This window comes from Myotis daubentonii, chromosome 8 (genome assembly GCF_963259705.1).
Source record: "Myotis daubentonii chromosome 8, mMyoDau2.1, whole genome shotgun sequence".
Taxonomy (NCBI): Eukaryota; Metazoa; Chordata; class Mammalia; order Chiroptera; family Vespertilionidae; genus Myotis; species Myotis daubentonii.
In genome coordinates this window covers 81,499,780-81,514,912 of record NC_081847.1, presented here as the reverse complement: position 1 = coordinate 81,514,912, position 15,133 = coordinate 81,499,780, and the positions used below count along the sequence as shown (strand labels likewise).

The 15,133-nt window shown below is 37.3% G+C and overlaps 1 pseudogene; it reads right to left on the bottom strand.

Annotated features, from left to right (window-relative positions):
- Positions 1 to 15,133, bottom strand: part of LOC132239095 (coatomer subunit gamma-1-like) — a 120,742-nt pseudogene that overhangs the window by 82,685 nt on the left and 22,924 nt on the right.

The window sequence follows — 15,133 nt, the reverse complement described above, 5'->3', positions numbered from 1 at the left end:
CTCCCAGCCTCTCCTTTTTTTCTTCTTCTTTTTTTTATTCTGGGATTTATTTACTTTCTATGGCTGTCACTGGAGCTGAGAGCCGGCTTTAGCTCTGAGGCTGGCTCCAGCTTGAGACCTCGGCTGCTGAAAACAGGTATCTGGGCTTTGTTTAGCTTCTATAATTGAAACACTGTTGCCATCATTGCCGCTCTAAACTCTGAGGCCGGCTGGCTGAAAGCAGCTATCTGGAGCTTGTTTAGCTTCTATAATTGCAACATTTTTTCTTAGAGTGCAGCTCAGAGGCCGGCAGCGGCAGGCAGGGAACCTTGGCTTCCTCCATCACTGGAGCAAGCAAGCCTCCTGTTCGCTTCAGCTGCCTGGCTGCCAGCCGCCATCTTGGTTGGCAGTTAATTTGCATATCACCCTGATTAGCCAATGGGAAGCATTCGGGGGTATAGTCAATTTGCATGTTTCTCTTTTATTAGATAGGATTAGGTGTCCCCTATGATCAATGATATGCAAGGGGAGCATAGGTTACCCTAGAGGTGAGGTTCTTTTTTTCCCAGTTTTGCCTCTTGCTAGGCATCCAGGGCTTTCCAACCTGGTGTTTCTGTGACTGGCCCATCATTCTTGCTCTGCTCATGTCTGACAAACATGGCCCCTGACTTGTACCTGACTTGCTGGACACACACTGATCTTATCACCGGCGCTTCTTTGTGCCCCACTCATCTGCAAGTCCAGTTGGATATCTTTCTCTTTGCGAAGTCACTCTCTGGGCTGTAGTTGGAGATCAAATCAATTGAAGTAGACTTGGTTGGTTGGACTGAGTCATTTTTGTCAAAACCAGCAGCTGTGTCTCTTCCCAGCATTTTCCCTTTTCAATTTCTTCCTTCCTGCTTCTTTGAACTCTATCAGTAGTCAGTAATGTCTTGGTGAGTTCTATTACTGTTTTGCTTTATTTTCCAATGTTCTTCCCCTAATTGTGCCTATGCAGGCTTTGCATCCAATCACCCTTCAGTTCCTGGGACCTTGAAACCAGGGAGTTTTTCAATCTGCAAACATGCCTTAAGGGGATTGTTGTGTTTGCACTTCATTCAAATTTAAAATGGGCCTCTTAGGAACAGACAAGGGAGGGGGCCTGACTAGGAGGAAAAGCTAACAGGTAAATGCTAGTGGGATTTCAGATATAGGCTCCACAAATCAATCCAACTTAATGGTTCCCATCTGAAACCCTTCATTAAAGATCCATTCCTCAGCTTTACAAAGCTTTCCACTTGTTGAAATGCTGTTTGCCCCAATTTTGATCGGTTACACCTCAGTGTGAATGTCTTTAACACGGCATTTCCCCAAAGTACATTTTAATGGTGGAGAGGGACTGTTTCTTAGAGGTAGCTGTGTACCTGAGGCACTTGGGGAAAGTTCCTGAGAAATGAGATAAATAGAGCAGAACAAAGTAGCTAGGAAGTCTGAAAATAAAATCCAAGGTTTTCAGGGAAAATGGCCTCACATCTTCCTGTTTTTTAACTTCTCTCGCCTGGTCTTCCATGCGGGCAGCAACAATGCTTCAGACTTGCCCAGCCAACATGGCTTAGTGGTCTGGCTCGACCTTTGAACCAGGAGATCATGGTTTGATTCTGGGTCAGAGCACATGCCCAGGAGAAGACGGAAGGAACCCAAGGGATGCTTAGAGGAATGGAGTTACACAGCTTTATTAGGCCGGTGGTCTTGGAGGAGTTGCCTCCAAAGTCTGAGCAAACCCTTTGGTTTCTTTGTCCCTCAAATATGGATGGGACTTCCGGACCTTTCGTGGGCTTTGCAAAAAACCTCAGTGTGGTGGAATGGGGGCCTTGAGACCATATCTAAGGGCCTGGCTTGGCAACAGCACTGATAACCCCCTCCAGGGGTTGTGTATTGTTGATGGTTTATGGCCTCTGGAAAATGTGAGCATTTAGGTAACAGGTCTTGCAAGACCAGATTGTGGAGAAAGGGACAGTGACTTAATTATAGATTATCAAGAATGTACATTAGGTTACTGGCACAGATTCAGATTGCGACCCCCCCCCCCCCAAACATCAGGGTTACATTGGAATTAGCCTTTTAGCCTTCTCAGGCTCAATCCCCAGTGGGGGCCTTGCAGGAGGCAGCTGGTCAATGATTCTCTCCCATTGATGTTTCTAGCTCTCTATCCCTTCCTCTCTGGAATCAATAAAAAAAAAAAAATGTTTTAAAAAGAGACTAAAGAGATTACTTTCCACTTAGTAAGTCATATTTAAGAGGGGAACTGGTATTTTGCAAATTACCTTGGAATTAAGGACTCTAGACTTTTCTCCTTGTAACCCACCTGAGGAAGTATATTCTAGGCATTTTAAATTCCAAGTTAACAAGTGCTTTCCAGAAGGTACCAAATGCTCTTGGTTCTGTATTGCTCTGTGCAGATAGGTTGCTTAGTCCAATTTCTCTTTTCCTCCATGTATTACTCTTCATGCAGTGGCTGCCCTTTATCTTGCATAGTCCATCCAAGGTTTTAATTCTTTACCTTAGAAATGAGCAATTATTCGATTTACTAAACCTTTATATGAATTTTGACCTAAATCTATTAATCCTCAAAGCAAGCATTTATGGTTTTTCAATCCAATTTAAAAAGTCCCCTAAATCAATACTTAAATGACTCAAATAGTCCTTGCTATCATTAATCACTGAGGTTTTTTGTGTTTCCCCTTATAAGAGTTAACTGATTCATATTCTTTGACATTTTCCAAGTAAGAACAGCCATTTTTGAATTCATTACTGGGGTCCTTAGCTGGATACTTTCCTCCTGTGAATTCTGACCCTTCACAGTTCAACTTTCTCCAGCACATAATTGCAAACTCTACATGGCTCCCTTCTGATTGTGACTTTTAAAAATTGCCTCTGTTCATTTTCCTGCCTTTTCTTTTCAATAAGGCCCCATGAGAGACCTCTAATTTTTTTGGAGCTTTGTTGGATTTCAGTTTATTAGGATAAGCAGAAAATGGAAATAAAAAAAAGTGTCTCCAACTATGAGGAAATGACTTAAAGCAACCCTTTTCCAAATGTCCTCTTACCTCACATTTCTCACCTCCACCTGGGCACACAGGCACCCTGAGATCAAGAGATCAACTCAAGAGCAATTGATAAGATCATGAGCCTCCCCTTCACCTGCTCCTCCATGCTGCAGTTTTAACCAATAAGAAAGACAATTTACCCTCTTAACTCATATATCTGTCTCTTCTTCTTTCTTCCCATCACTATATAGTTATACTTCATATATATAGATATGCACACACATTTATGATATATTTATCTATTGCTTATTGCAAAATATTAGAAATTAAATAATGAAATTATTTAGATATACAGTAATACAATATTACAGGAATTTGGTTAAACTTCACAAGAAAGCCGATTATACTATACTATAAATTATATGTAATGTACTATATAATTTAATAAAAATCAATATTGAAGAAAATATTAATAGGACATAAAATGATACAAGTTTGATCTTTAAGTACAAGCATTGACTAAAGATTTTAATCAGCAAAATGCATGAAGGTTAATCCAAAAATTCACTGGAACCTGCCTAGGAATCAATTAATTTACTTGAAATATATCACTAAAATTATTTTTCGATCTAATAGAGTGATAATTGAATTCTTCGTTTCTAATCTGAGGCAGGGGAGATGCTACCTCCACAACATAATTAGTTGTCTAGATAAATACATCATGCTTTTTTTGTGGGAATAATTTGCTTTTAAATTCATGCTGAGAAGCAACCAGCTTCTCTTTATCATAATATAATTTAACAAAATGTAGCATTCCTTCTCCATCAAATTAAAGCAATTTAGAAAATTGAAGAGTCTCTGGGTCTTGGCTCTTCAATCATCTTTCATTGTTGCTCTCTGCTGGAAAAAATACTAACTGGAAAAAATCTCTAATGGCTTAATTTTCTTTCATATAACCAAGCCAAGGGAAACGATGCCCTTAAAGATGATAATGACTCAGAGACTCTTGCCAGTAATACTTCTTTACACCACCTTTGCTGCGTCAAGCCAGACCCTCCCAGGCTCCCACTGGGCAAATTTACAGCTAGACATAATCATCGCAAATAAAATGTTTAGACTGAGTAGCATTAAGGCATCTATAATATTGACCAAGATGTCTCTCTTAGTCATTCCTCCCCTCTCTCATTCTCTCTCACTCCCTATCAACCTCCTTCTCTCTCATTTTTCTCCCCCATACAAATAAACACAGACCACCAATCAGTGGCATCATTACACAAGGAGAACAGAATCACTTTCATAGTAGACATTAACCCAATGAAGAGGTGTTCCATCATTCCATAATGAACAACAGTACATATTCTTCTTATTGAATCTCTGGTTTTAAGCAAATAAAAATGTGTTTGATAAATTTATTTGAAATCATAAAATTTAAGTAATATTTAAAAGATCTGCATGCTTTATGATAGCAGTTGTAAGGAATTTGTAAAAGGAAGTTATAAAGACATTACAGGAAGGAAAATAAACGGATTTTGGTTATAAAAAATAATTTCAACATATTCTTTCTGAACCATATTTGGAATTATGATCTTTGGATGGTTATGGAAGCATGCAAAATCTCATGTTATTTATATTTTAACATAAAAAGAACAAAATCACAAAATTTCTGGACACAAAGAAAAATTACCTCTTGCATAATTTCACTAGCGAGGCACCATTACTGTGAGATATCTGGCCTTTGGTGTATGCCTGTGTGTGCTTTATCATTGTAGGAAAATTTTAACAATATACTATATGCAATTTTCACTCATAATATAGTCTGGATAATCATTTTTATAAAGGCATATGTAATTAAGAATAAGTATAAACTAATTTAACTCATAATTTCAGAGCTTTGAATCTGTAGAATATATCATTTTTCTGTATTATAAATTTTAGGTAAAGTTGATATGTTCTGTATAATTATCCACTCCTTTAGCTTTTTATTTATAAAAAAAATTCAACACATAAATAAAAATTGAGAAAATAAGCCCAGTGTAGCTAGTCCCCACATACAGCACTCATCACTTTATCTCTGCTTCTAACCAAGTCCCACCTCCAAATGGATTATTTTGAAATTCCCTGCACCATATAATTTCATCTCTAAATATTCTCTCATGATCTCTAAAAGATAATGACTCAAACATAACCACAGTGCCTGTAATATTTCACCCTGTATTTAAGTGTATTTATATTGATACGAACAAATACATTGATTTATTTTAACCATTTAAAGCACTACTAAAAATCAACACACCATAACTTTTTACTAAATCCCTAATAAAATTTTTCCCTAATCAGTATACCAGTATAAACAAAGCCTCAGTGATGGGTAGAAATTTTCATATTTCACTATACTGTTCCAATTTCCTCCCCAAACACCTGCCTGGTTCTTGTGCCTACCAAGTGAATGAGAGTACCTATTTGTCCTGATGATTTCTAAGACCAATAGTGAACAATGTTTTCATTCCTGAGAATTGAATGGATCTGAAATGGTATTGTGTCGTAAATGTTTCCTTCCTCGTCCCGCGTGGTTCAGGGTTCAATATCTGGAAGAGGAGCCCCACACAAATAAAATAGAAAAGACAAGAGATAATTTGGAAATATTGGGGGACCAGGCGGGTAAGTCCAACTCAAGAGGAAGGACTGCCACCTGTGCTTAGTCCACACCAACCCTTTTATAGTCTGAGGTAAACAATGCAGTGGTTACCATAGTTACAGTTCTTGTGACTTTCACCTGTTTTGATCATGTTTACACTCCCTGCACTTCCCTCAGCCCATTAACTTCCCAGGTAAGATCTGGGGAGTGTTATAAGGTCAAGACTAATTATGCTTAGAGGACTGAGCCCTCTAATCTGGGACTTGTTTGTGACTTTGCCAGCAGGTCAGTTTGAGGCTCAACTCTGTATCAGTTTCCCGCAGTATTGCAGCTCTCATTTGCATTTGAATTCTTGCTATTGAAATAAATCACATTTTCCAGTGGGTCATTTTGGTTTTTTAATAATTGAATTGCCTAGTCATATTTCTTATTTTTTCCTGCTATGACATTTGTCTTTATCATATTACTTATATCCTAGTTAAAAGCATTGCAGTAATTTTTTTCTAGTGAGTGACTTGTCCCTGCTGTGTTTGTTGTTATATGCTGAACAACAACCACAACAAAAATAAACCTTCAATCATTCAAAAGTGAGCATCTTTTCATTTATGGTCGACACTCAACCACTGAATTATGCTGGTTGGGAAAAATTTAATATCTTTGCTTATAAAGGACCTTAGCACAGAATAAGTAAAACTATAATTATTTTTATAGTGGTTAAAATATATAATATTAAATATATACCATCTGAAACATTTTTAAGTGTATAGTTCAAGTGTTAAGTATAGTCACATTGTTGAGCAACAGATTTCTAGAACTTTTTCATCTTGCAACACTGAAACTCTAACTTACTAAACACTAATTTCCCCTTCTTCCTTTCCCCCAGTTCTTGGCAATCTACTTTCTATTTTCTCTTTTTATGATTTTGACCAATTTAGATGCTTCACATGAGTGAAATCCTAGAGTATTTGTTCTTTTGTGACTGGCTTATGCCACTTAGCATAATGACCTTAGATTCATCCATCTTGTTACATGTGACAATATTTCCCTCCTTTTGAAGGCTGAATAACTTTTTTATTGTATGTTTACACCACTTTCTAAAACAATTTATCTGTTGATGAAAAGTGGATTGCTTCCACTTTTAGAATAGTGTGAATAATGCTGCAATGAACATGGGGTGAAAATATGTCTTCAAGTTCTTGCTTTGGAAATGTACCCAGAAGTAGGATTGTTAGATATTAACTTTTTAAGAAACCCCTATGTTTTCTATCATACCACTTTACATTCCCACCACCAACTTCCAATAAGGGCATGACTGAAGACCTCACTCCAATACAGTGGGGCCTTGACTTACGAGTGTCCCGACTAACAAGTTTTTTGAGATACCAGCTGTTTCTCCCCTGATTATTTGCATTGAGTTGACAGAGTAATTTGCATTAACGAGCTCCTTAAGGAGCTCGGTCTCGGACTGATTTAAACTCGTAAGTCAAGGCCCCACTGTATATAGCTTTCCCACTCCTATCTGCCTTTGAGGTTCTGCCAAGTGTCAGTGATGGTAGATGATTGCCTTGCTGTAGAAAGCTCTAAATCAGTGGTTCTCAACCTTGGCTGCACATTAGAATCACCTGGGAATCTTTTTAAAATCCTGATTTCTGGGCCTCATTCTCCGGAAATTCTGTTTCTTTATTATGGGGTGGGGCCACAACATTAGTAACAAAGAAACAGAGTTTCCGGAGGATGAAGCCCAGAAATCAGGATTTTAAAAAGATTTCCAAGTGATTCTAATGTGCAGCCAACGTTGAAAACCACTGCTCTAAATACTAGCCTTTGGCCCAGCTGGCATGGCTCAGTGGTTGAGTCAACATATGAACCAGGAGGTCATGGTTCAATTACAAGTCAGGGCACAAGCCTGGGTTGTGGGCTTGATCCCCAGTATGGGGAGAGCAGGAGGCAGCCTATCAATGATTCTCTCTCATCATTGATGTATCTATCTCTTTCTCCCTCTCTTCCTCTCTGAAATAAATAAAAATATATTTAAAAATAAATAAATACTAGCCTTGGCTTGTTCTCATTTGGGTGGTCTTTGTTTATTCCCACACAGAATTCAAACTCACACTGAACCCAAAATCTGAAAAAATAGACTGCTCTTTGATAAAAATTAATTACCTAGCTCAAACTCATTGGGTTTGTCTGTGAAACTGATGGTCATTGATCAATTTATAATTTTATCCTATATAATAAAGAGCTAATATGCTAATTAGGCTGAACAGCAGGACAACTGTCTGGACGACCTTCTGGACGAAGCCCAGCCCCTTGCACAAATTTTGTGCATTGGGCCTCTAGTCTAAATATAAAAGATAAGCAGAAACCTTATGAATAAAAGATTAATTAAAAGGTAGAAATGCCTTACCATATATTAAAATATATCTTTAAAGTTATAATAGTTCAAATGCCAGGACACTGTTCTAAAATGTCCAGGAAAATCAATAGAATTAGAAATGACATAATAATGACAACAGTCTCTGAATTATTTAGAAATTTTATACCACATTTCTAAACCTGTTTTTGATTTTTTTTTTTTAAAGTTAAGAATGACTGCAATTAAGTGAAAGCGCTATACATCATAACAAATGGTTCTAGGTCTGAATGGTGCTAGGAAGTAAATTTAGTCTTAAGTATTTTTACATCCATTATAAGAAAATAAATTACTTAAGCATCTAGCTTAATAGGTCAGGTAAAGAGTAATACATCACAGGTAAGGACAGCTTAGTTATAGCATTCCCATCAGTATGATGCTGCACTCCTTATTTATTTTTTTTTTGTATCTGCTTCTCATTTTGATTTACTCTATACATATTCATTCCTCAAAATTTTCTAGCCGCATCTCATGAATTTACCTAAAATGTTCTCTGCTCTCTTTCCATTTCTTTCCTTCATATCATACTTTGAAGTCCAACTAAATCTGCCTCCTTTTATGAATTCTTCTTCAATAGTAATCAGGTTATGGTAAAAAAAAAATACAGAATTTACAGCATGGACTTATCCCAAGGTATATTTAAAAATCAATACTTAACGATGTCCAGTCTTATTATATGTATGGCATCTCTAACTAGATTAGTAGCTCTTCCACAGCCTTATCCTGATGGCTTCCTGCACAGGTAATAGAATGATTGGCAAAGAGTTTACTTTTATAGAAGCACTAATGCATTTGTGACATGTCAATAATAATATTTTTCCAGATCTGGAACAAGAGATGGTGAATTGTACCAAAGGTCAGAAATAAAGCAATGGTTCTGTCCAAAGTCCAGAGAATTTGTGATATTTCCAGATAAGCAATAGGTTTTTGTTTCCATTACTTGAACTGATTTCATTGCCATTTGATGCTTCTTTGGGCCCTTCTGTTACCACACAGGCTGTGATTCCATTGTATTTATTTTGCCACTTTATAGGATTTAATCTATCAAGCATCTTGTGTGCTAAAGGATGTTAAGTTATACTTTAAAACAAGAGCTAGGATAGCCACCATTTGCAATTTTCAAGTTTCTTCTTCCTCCTCTGCCCTCCTTCCTTCCAGCTTTTCCCCTCTCTCCTACTGATTGACAAAACATTCCAAATACACAGCAAATTCTAATGTGTTTTCCAGTGAATGTTTTGGGGAGAGCTGCATCCCCATTCATACACAAAAGATGGTAGAGGGCACATATGAACATGCATTCAGAAACAACCTGTTCATGGGGCAGATAAGCACTTGCATTTAAGAATGCTGCTCTCCTGAGCTGATGGGAAATGGCTGTCAGATAGTACTCTGGATAGACTGTCTGCTTGTCATATCAAAGGCTTTTAGTTTTATAATAATGCAGATTTTCCCTATGATGGAGTTAAATTAAGCTTTCCTAAGGATTTTTATACTGCAAAGTGTCAAATAAAAACAAATAAAAACAAATGTGGAATTAAATAAGAAGAGACAATACAAATGGATTATGGCAAGAGGAGAAAATGGTATTTGCCACTGTGGGAGAAACACTATCTCAGTAGGAAGAATACTTTGACCATAAAGATCCACAAGCATCTAAAGGTTCAGCAGAAAAGAGAGAGGGGAGGAGTGAATGAGTCTATGAAGAATTGGATGTGGGAAAGTGGGATGAAAGGGGTGATCCACATTTGTTCAAGAAATGTTTTACAGTGAAGTCAGTTTATACTTGACTGCAGGCGTGTTAGAGTCAGAATGGGTGAATGTCAGGTGTCTGGAAACAAGATAAGCTGAACTAAAGTTTGGTCAAACCAAGGTAGCAGGTATTTTGTCCAGGTTGGTCAGTAGGTACACACAACTTAGCTAATCATTTATGAGCAAAGAATGGGAACTGGAGAGTCTTTGGCCTTCTTGGGTAGATAAAGGGAGCATGCGTAAGTCTTAGCTAAGCCATATGGGAAAGATGGTTCCTTACTTGAAACTGTTTTTAGAACACAAAGAGGTTGGGGAATATTTTTAAACCTTCATTGTATTTCAGGATCACGGGACTTGGGTCAAGTTCAGGATTGTCAATTGCTTTAATATGGGAATTACCTGACAATTCTGAGACTGAATACATAAATGGCCAGCCCATATAAGACAATAAAACTGACTCATGTTCTCTACAGCAATCAGGTAGGAAGACAAACCACACAGTGTAGCAATTGGCCCACAATGACCAAGATTTGGTCAATGACCGCCAGTTTCCTTACCATTTTCCCCTGGTCTCAATTCAGGGCCAACCAGAGAAAGCCAATTAATCTTTCCACACCAATCACCTAGGTCCTAGGACACTGTATCCCCAGCTTGCCTAAAGCAACAATCTCTAATTAGAGCATTCCTGAATACTTCCCTTGTCTTTTTTGTTGCTGTTATTTTAATATATTTGTATTGACTTTAGAAAGGAAGGGAGAAAGATAGAAACATCAATGATGAGAGAGAATCATTGATCAGCTGCCTCCTGTATGCCCCACACTGGGAATCGAGCCCGTAACCTGGGCACATGCCCTGAGTTGGAAATGAACCATGACCTCTTGGTTCATAGGTCGATGCTCAACCATTGAGCAACACCGGCTGGTCGCTTCCCTTGCTTTTACCATATATTTTTCTCACTCCCATGCCTGCCTTTAAGTGTCTTCACCAAACACAAGTGCTAAATTGATGTCCTTGCTATCACAAGCTCTGAGTAAATTGCCCCTGATATTGATCTTAATTCATGTCCATAGTTTTCTGGGAGACATGATCTGCACAGCTTGTCAATGCAGACCCCAGCCTTCAACTATGAGAGGTAATCCAAAAGGTCACTTGTGCCTCGCTGCTCATGACTTCAAGAGTCCACACCAGTGTAGTGAGTCCATACTAAATCTGAACTGAGTACTGCTTTGAGTTTCTCTGCTATTTATCCTCAGTTTGTTACTCCAGTTTTGTTATTGGGTCCCATTCGTTGTCATCTCTGATGGAAACAAGGGCATTCCTTTTGGTGCTTCTGTTCTCTTTTGTGCTTCTGTTTTGTGTTGAGCTGTCTGAAAGTGTTGATTTGTCATAGGAGAATCATGGGCATAGGTGCTATCAGCCCGTGGTTCAAGCTGGCCTCAGAGACTGTATATTTTAAAAGCATTTACTTGTTTAGTAGTTACTTTTCTTTGAGATTTTTCATGTTTGAAAATTACAATTCTGAATAGTTAGACATGAAGAGGAATTATCAGGTATGTGCATATTAACACAATTTCATAGATTATAAAAGTCTTATCCAAAATAGGCAGAATTGAAACAGAATCTCTCCAAATTTTATTTTTATTTCCTGTTATAGACACATGGGGGCATTTATTTTAAATCTTTTAAGTTATCTCAATAAAAAAATCTTGACGATTATATGGACAGCTCCTTATTTACTTTGAGGCAAGAAATTGTTAGCAGCCTTGTCATACTCTGAATATTCTTTAAAAAAGCCCTTCTTCCTTCTGTCTTGTGTCATATCACTTGAAGCCACACACACAGCATCCTTGATTCCCATCATTACCATTTCATTCCTTTTAGTTTGACAGAGGTTTTGGTTATGTCCCAACTAAATTGAAAAATACTTCTAGAAAGCATCAAATATAATCAGGCCTAAAGCATATGACCGAAGCTTATTAAACATTGGTAGATTCAACCACATCATTTGATATTTTCCCTGAATGAAAAGTGGTCAAATTACACAGTGGAATACAACTTAGCCATGAAAATGAAGGAAATATTGTTTTTTGCAACAGCATGGATGGACCTGGAGAGTATTATTCTAAGTAAAATAAGCCAGTCAGAGAAAGACAAGTACCATATGATTTCACTTATATGTTAATCTAATGAACAAAATAAACAGACTCATAGAAACAGAGAATAGACTGACAGCTGTCAGAGGGTAAAGAGGTTGGGTGGCTGGGTGGAAAAGGTGATGAGATTTAGCAAAACAACAACAACAACAACAACAAAAAACACCTCATAGACAAAGAGGGAAAGGGAGGTGGAGGAGGTGGAAGAGGGTAAAGGGGAGATAAAAGGTGACTTGGGGTGGTGAACATACAATATAATATACAGAGGATATATTCTAGAATTGTACACCTGAAATCTATATAATTTTATTAACCAATGTCACCCCAAAATTTCAATATTTTTTTTTAATTGGCAAAATAAAGAGGTAGGACTGGGATGAGACAGTTGAGTTCTTTGACTTTTCTCATGCTTTCAGAATTTAGTGAAATTGTTAAAGTTATCTTCCTGCCAGCAAATTCCTTGTGGTCATGGCCACCCAATAAACACTACTCAGTGGCATTTTTTCTGTGCTTCTGGATCCCTGTGAATATGGGTTTTGTTGTTGTGCTGTTTCTATTGTCATTTTATTGCATTTCAGCCTGTCTCTCACCGTCCTTATCCAGATGCTTTTATGTCTTTCACAGTCATAATCCATTAGGTCCTGGCATCCTTCAATGTCCCATTTAAGTTGGCAAATAGAGGATGACGCTTTCATCATTAACACGTAAAACACACTGGTGCTTGGAAGAGTGGCCACAATAACAAATGGGTATTTGATGCCTGAGAAATTTGAACAAGAGCAGTTCATTTACATTAACAAATGATAGTCTCCCGAGTTGTAATTTAGTGAACCTGGGCTAAGGAAATCAGAAAAGAAAGGAGAGGAATAGCTTGGGGAGAATAATAGGAGAGACTTCATTCAGTGGGAAGTTAAGCAGGGCCTGAATTAGTAATGTTAAACACACTGGATAATTATGCATTAAAGGTAAATCAATAAAGTGGCAGAAAGCATGGTGAGTGCTGGTGGGATAATAGTTATTTTTCTGGACCATTTAAGTGCAATGCAGTGGAGGGAGAGGGACTTTGCAAATTCAGAAGGTGTTTTTGGTTTTGAGGTTATTTTTAAGGAAAGGTCCTTTTATGTTTTTTCTTCTCAAAATTAAGTGATGATTCCCATTTTTCAAGAGAAATTGGGTAAGATCATGAAAAGTAGTTCATATACAAATGTAAGACCTTCCCCTAATTCAAAGACATGTGAAAATCCCTTATTCATGAAAATGCTCCTTCATTCTACACATTTTTTTTGTGTTTGCAAACTATATATCTAGAAGGTCATAAAAGTGACTGGGAAAAGAACTTACTAGTAAAAGTATACTCTATGCTCAGATACTCTTCTCTTACTTAAAACAATCTAGAAAAATAGGTATTGTATTCATCCCCATTTTAGAAACTTGAAGACTTGCAAAACTCATGGCATGCAAAAACTAAATATCATCCACAGCCTGCAAAAGATTGAGCCAGAATTGACCACTGTTCAGTCTGTCTGTCCTCAGTAAATACTCCCTAAGTGAATAAAGGTTCACTGCTAGGATCCGAACTGGCCACTTAGTGTCGGTGGGTTCAGGGAGTGATTCCAGTTTGCTTACTTCTACCCCATCACACATACGTCTCCCGTGCTTATAGGCAGAGTATGAGGTTAAGAGCAGAGTCTGGAGCTACATGAGTAATGTCCAGCTCTCTTGAACACTAGCTATGTGAGTCAGAGGAAGTTTATTTTATCTCTCTGTGTCTCAGTTTTCTGAGCTGTAAAATGAGATAATATTGGTGATGATACGATTATTGTGAGGATTAAATTTGTTCATATATGAACATAATTACAAACAAATGTTTATATATGTTTGCTATTTTTATTCCTTTTTCTTAGACAAATACAAGAACAAAACATATTTATAGCTGATTAAATGCTTTATGATGTATCCTACTTAAATTAATATCTTACATTATTCTTGCGCATATAAGTTTTGTATAATGACTAAGACTTTCAGGGTTGTGAGAAATAGGTTGTCTTCTACTTCTTAGTCCTTCAAAAATTTGATCATGAAAAAATTGTAGGTACTTTTAAAATGTAATGGGCTCTATATACTTTATATTTATGAACATTAATAATTGAATTATCTGATGTCACATATACCAAAGACATAGATTTTGGCATGAAAAGATGAAATCAGAGTGATGGAGAGCATGATACAAAATGGTCTCGATTTGACCTTCAACTTTGATACATGTATTTAGACTATCAGTTCTACTTTTAGTGTTCTTGCTTGCATTATGGTAATAGTGGTGCAAAATGAATAGGGCTATTGTAAATTTCAAATGACTTTTATACATAGGCAATAGTGTCATAAATGTTTGCTATTATTATTTGCTGTGGCTTTGTCCTCCCTTAAATTTCCACAAGCTAGACAGTTGGATGGTTTAAGGGAGGAAACATAATTTTCCATCTACCTCTCTGAGTTCTTAGCTGAGACTCCTGTAATAAAGGACAGATTTACAGGATAAAAATAGAAGTTCGTTAACATGTGTACCTCATGTATACTTGGTACATACATGGGGTAAAATGGGTAACAACCTGAGATGGCTTAGAATTCAGACTTTAGCACCATCTTAATAAGGAAAGGGGAGGAGGGAAATAGGTGCCTTAGGGTAGACTAAATAATTACTAGGAAAAATAAATGGGCCCTTTGAATAATAGAGGGGAAATGTGATAGTTTCTGAGAAGGTTTGTCTGGGTGTGATATCACAGCTTCTAGACTCCTCTCTAGTGAGAACTCGATCTTCCCTGATTGATATAACTTCTTGGGAGGGGATTTATGATGATTGCTTTCCTGCTCGAGGACCTATCTTTAAGCAGATAAGGGGAGTTCAGAGAAAATCTCTTTCTCTCCTTTTGCTGTTTTTCAAGTGCCTATAGCTCAAAATAATCAATATACCAAAGCTGCATATTTTGTGGTGGCATCTTCTGCTACCCTTCAACTAGGTAAGCCCTTCCTCTAGCTTTCATCTTGAAATTCATATCACTTACATATCCTTTGTGAATTCTAGTAGAACATGTTCATGTACTTAGGGGAAACCACCAAGAAATAACTACTCATGCACAGTAATACACACTCTAGCATCACTTATTCTATGTCATGTTAG